The sequence below is a fragment of the Aptenodytes forsteri genome, unplaced genomic scaffold (genome assembly GCF_000699145.1).
Source record: "Aptenodytes forsteri isolate BGI_AS27 unplaced genomic scaffold, ASM69914v1 Scaffold155, whole genome shotgun sequence".
NCBI classification, from domain to species: domain Eukaryota; kingdom Metazoa; phylum Chordata; class Aves; order Sphenisciformes; family Spheniscidae; genus Aptenodytes; species Aptenodytes forsteri.
This window is the reverse complement of record NW_008794446.1, coordinates 7,687,509-7,692,775: the sequence shown is the minus strand read 5'-3', so window position 1 is coordinate 7,692,775 and position 5,267 is coordinate 7,687,509.

The following is a 5,267-nucleotide window of genomic DNA, read 5'->3' as shown; positions in this document are numbered from 1 at the left end:
TTACTGGGTACGATCTTTGGTGACGGTATTTTAAATTTTCTTCTCATGCATGCTTGTGTAAGTTATTTTGGTTCTATGTTTGTTTGGTACTTACCGGTCAAGATTCAAGTGGATTAGCTGTAGCACCATGATGAAATGGTTAACAGTAAGTGTAAGTGGTGGGTAGTTCTAAACTTCTGAATTTGGAATAATAAGACTAGAGAGCATGCAGTGGTCTCATTTAAGAGCTGTGCTTCCAGAGGCACTGTGCATTGCAACAGTTTTCAGTTTATTTAGTCTCTGTTTTTAAGGTCACTATGCTCACAGTAGATGCTCTTAAATGCATATTTGGAAGCTGTGTGTGGGCTGGGAGGAGAAGGAGGGAATGCTTTCATTGGTCAGGATTCCCAGAAATGACTGAAAATGAAACTGGGTTTGTATAGCAAGAGAATGTTGGGTTTTTTTTTTTTAAATGATTGAAAACAGGACAAATTAACTAAGGTTTAACCTTGTTAAACCTCGTTGTGGGTTTATAGACGCTATTTGTTAGTTGCTTTCAGTGCAGTGGTGGTTTTCCTGGTAACCTCAGGTTTGCAGAAGCACAGCTCGGATGTTTACAGATCTCGGTATCTGCTGTTGAAGTTTGCTTCCCGTGTGTTCAACCGCCCTGGTTTTGTGTAGACCTGACAAAAGAGGGAGATCTGTGAATTGAGAAAAGCTGTTGAACTGCCTGTCGGGACATCTTCAGTCATGAAACTAATGTCTAAATTGAAATGCATCCATCTTGATAGAAGAGAATGGTTTTAGGTGTATGCAGAACTTGCAGAAGATTTGGGAGGGAAGGGAGTGATTTCGGCAGTTCAGCCTTTCCGCCCCTCTGGGCGGAGGAAGCATGTTTCCTTATGGTCAAGTTGCAAGTTCCTCTCCTCTTAGACTCACTCTAGAAGCGGTTTTACACACTAGACCCATAAGCTGTAACCAGTTCTCTGCGGTCCAGTTCTGAGGCTGTGCCTAGCAAGCAAAACTTTGTAGCGAGCGTGACAGCTACAGGCTAGGTGTTTCCTCTCTCTTCATACCATGACAGAGTTGAATTTTGTTCATTCCACAGTGCTTTGAATTGTGGAGAACTATTGTGAAATCTGCAAAGCTATAGGTTTCCCATATAATTGGACACACCTTGAGCCAGCAGAATTCAGGAATCCCTAGTTTAAAAGCCAGTTTTGCAGAAGTTCAGTGTTACGTGTTAGCTGTCTTCAAGTCCTCATCTAGCACAGAGACTTCATTATTCCAGAGCTGGTGGACAGGCTGTCCCTGTACAACATGCAGAGAGTGAAGTGCTTATGGATTAGCACAAGCCGTTGCACTTCAGTGTAGTGCTTTGTCTCCATTCCACAAAGCCTAATTAGGAGGTGGGGGCTGAGCTGTCTCCTCCTTACCAAGTTTTACTGCCTTGAACCATTGCAGCTGGTTCCTTGCCAAAGGCCCTGCCAGAATCCCCAGTCTTCTCTTAGAGAAGAAGCAAGGAAGCCTTCTCCTGAGCTGTCAGCTTCGTCTTTTTTAGCGTGTCGGTGACACCGAGATCCGAGGCTTCCTCAGTATTAGTGCCGATACTGTGTGTGGCCAGGAAGGGTCAATGAAAGGGCTGGGGAGGAGGAGCCATGCCTGTGCAAAGGGGCTGCAGGCTGAGGACCCCGGGAGGGAGCAGGTGAAGTGTGCATGCCTGAGGGGGGCGAGGGATGAGCAGACACCTCCAGCTCCATTTTGAGGGGGGGGGGCAGGTAAGTAGCTGCCACAAGGACGTACAAACAATTCATTCTTTTATAATCTTCCCGTTGTATGTATCAGATAGGGGAAACAGTCTTGATGTTCACTCCCTTGTCCTTCTCAGTGCAGTCCTGGACTTGGCATGTTCGTGGCCCTTGGGATCAAAAGGACGGCTGGTGTCCTGTGCTGGGGTGTCCCGACTGGTCCAGAGGATGCCAAGAGCTGTGCATACAACTGCCAGAGAATGTGATCTTTCCTATCCCAGCACAGGCAGACAGGCTCCCTCCGCCCTTGCAAGGTGCAGTGGGTTCTGTAATTCAGGGTGTGTGGTGAAAAGACGTGGTTAAACTGGGCTTATCACTGTCTGGGTAGTACCTCATGACTCAGGGGTGTGGGTAGTGTCTCCCACAGTGCAGGGGGCATCCTACTGCTGCAAACAGTCTCCTTGCATGGGAAGAAGGTACCAGCAACCCCTATGATTCTGAGGGCGGTGGTATGGAAGACACAGATGATGAGCGTTTCATGTCCATGCATCTACCTCAGTGGATTTACTACCAAGGTCTATAGAAGAATCGAGTTATAGCTGCTGGGATTTACATAGTCACGACCATGCTGGCTCAAGTGTTGGGTAGGAATGTGGCTCCCAGCAGCAGTGCCCGTACAGCTGAAGAACCCAGAAAATACAAAGCTCTGGTTGAGGTTGCTGATTTCGTTTTTCACTATTTGGAGAAAGAGGCTTCGGGTGATGGCCCCTGGGCCCTCAGTCACCTTTTTGTCCATGCCCACTCCAAACTGTTTAGCCATTGACCAGCAGGAATTGGGGAGTGTAAGGAACAGTTGCAGTCTTGAACATGGGCTCGTGTTCCTGAAAGTTCATAGTAGAGTGGTGAAGCCATGCCAGCTCACAGCAAAGGTTCTCACCAGTGCTTCTCCACATGGAAAAACTTTGTGCCTGCTGCTCCTTGTCTCACGTGGTCCTGCCAATCTTAAGCCCAGAACTTCTAGCTGACTCCACAACGTCAGCAAAGGTGCCCAGGAGAACACTCTGCATTTTGTTTCTTAGAAAAGAAGAGAGCTCCAGTGGCTCTCAGGATGTCCTCTCTGCCGCAGCCACAGGAGTAAGCTGCCTACTCCCTCCCCCAAAAGTACCTGCTGTTGAATGTTACCAGAGCTCGGAATAGGGAGGTGGGTCAGGCAGCACTATGGTGTCCCTGGGATTCCATGTGAGTAGGACTGAGTGATGTTGCTGTGTGAGAGGGGATAGTGATAGACTATAGGGATGGTGGCATGGGCCACCTGCATGGGATGGGTGAAAGTACAGCCTCGTGCTTCCAAGTAGGACCTCCAGCCGAGAAAGGAAAGGCTCCTTGGAACAGCTTTGAGGCCCGTACATCCCAGGGATCACTTGGCCCACAGAACGGGGACAGCTAATCTGAGCCCCCACATGTGAGGAATCTGAGCCCTGAAATGCTCCTGTTGCACCAGAGTAGGTGTTGATGGAGAGACAGCCCATTGCTCCCTGGAAATGAGTTCCTTTACGGCATTCCTACCTGGGTTTACGCACTGTCATCCCTGCTCATGACCATCACTGTTTGCCCTTTGGGGGTGCTCTCAGCAGCAGGCAAGGCTGCATGAGCTCTCCCCCCCAGAAACAGGGGGAGCCCCTCAGGTTTTGGGGATGGTGGTGGTTTAATACTACTGCTTTCATAGCTCAGCACCTAGCAATCATCTGCCTGGAACGTACTCATTTCAAGGGCATGCATGCTGAATGTACTCTGATAGCTCTTTTGTAAAGAAATGTATAAAAATAGCCTGTGTTGGCACTGTGTGCGAGGCCAAAGACAAGTGGTGGTGCATGACAATGGGAGCAGATGACAATAGCATGAACCTCTGGAAACCAAAAGCTTTTAGTGATACAAGAGATATCTTGTTTACAAAAAGAAAAGGGCTCACTGGCATGATGGGAAATGAAGTAGAAATTTTAGAGGCAATCTGTTTTTGAGGTTAAAAGTGGCTGTGATGTTACCGTGGGGATTCTTGGGCACTAGAGTAACACAAATAATAAACAGCACTTCTTCCACCTTGCTTTTCTGCAGGCACTACTTTAACTGATGTTAATTAGCGTGGTCTTAACTACTGTGAAGTCTGTGTAACCCTTCAGCATAGAGCAGTGTGGACATCAGGTAGAACATTTCTGGGGCACCAGGGGAGAATCTTTAAACGGGGCAGGACATTGCTCTGGGGAGATGGCCGGTCCTCTGTCTGCTGTGGGGTGCAGAGCCTGAGCTGTGCCTCCACTCCCCACGTGAACTCTGTGCCCATGGGAAGCAGGGAGCAGTTCCTCCCCATCCTTGTCCCCACGGTACCAAGGGTTGACTTTCCTCAGGAACACCTTAGCTCTGGTAGAGCAGAGCTGGCAGTGTTACTCTTGGGGCCCTTGTTCTGAGTTTTCAAGTCACTGGAGGGACTGGGGCTGAAAAAGAAGCACGTACCAGACAGGGTACCTGGACTCTTGCCTGGATGTAGGGAGAAAGTAAGAGGGAAGACAAGAGGAAAGTGAGGAAAAACATGACCTGTTGTCATTGCGTGCATCTTCTGAGAGCTGTATCGAAGGGGAGGGGGAAGGTGAATGAGAGCAGCACCACTGCACAGCCCTGCTACTGCTGAGGTTCAGCTCAGCTGCCTGCGTGTGGGCATCCGGGGCCACCTGGGGTGCCCTTGGGCATCAGCCCCGCAGCCGGGGCCCAGCAGCTCCCACGGTGGCTCTGTCCCCCTGTGGTGCCGGGCTGTGAGAGCACAGATCCATCCTGCTCCTTTCAGGTATCAACCTGCTGGCCTCCTCCATGTTGTTTCCTGCTGCATTGTGTTATCTCCCTGATAATATAAAAATAAAGCAGCCCCTGAATTGATTATTTATCTTGTAAACACACGCTTGCAAAGTAGTGTGCTGCAGAAGCAGTTTTGCAGGAGCCAGGGCAACGGTTTGCAGAGACTGAAGCATCCATACAGCTGTTTGCAGGTTTGAGGCTCATTTAACGGCAGCCTGTGGTGGAGTGCCTTTCTTCTCTGAAGTTTTCTCCCACTTTAAAAACCTGAAGGGCCTAGTCCAGACCTCAAGGCCCCGTGGACTGCTTTGGTTTCAGGACTGGCTGTTGCTTCATCCACAAGCCGGGATTTCAACACTGGCCGTGGAGGGATGTATCCAGGTGTGGGAAACAAAATAGTCCGAGATAAAAGGATAAATCATTTCCCTTCTTCTGTGCCTGGAGTCCCTTGCTGCAGGGAGGGTGGGTAAAGCAGGAGCCCGTTGCAGTGGTTGGGGCTGGTGTGGAGGTGTACCCTCCCAAACACAGGGAGACTTGTGCTGATGTCTGCCTGCCTCGGGCGAGGGTGGTGCACGGCAGGGTGCTGCGGTGCCTGCCCCCAAACCCGGGCCGCAGGTCACGCCGCCTGCCCGGGCTGTCCTCCACCCCCCTGGCACCTGTGCCCACTGGGGGCCACCCCACGCCCTGGGGATGGGAAAG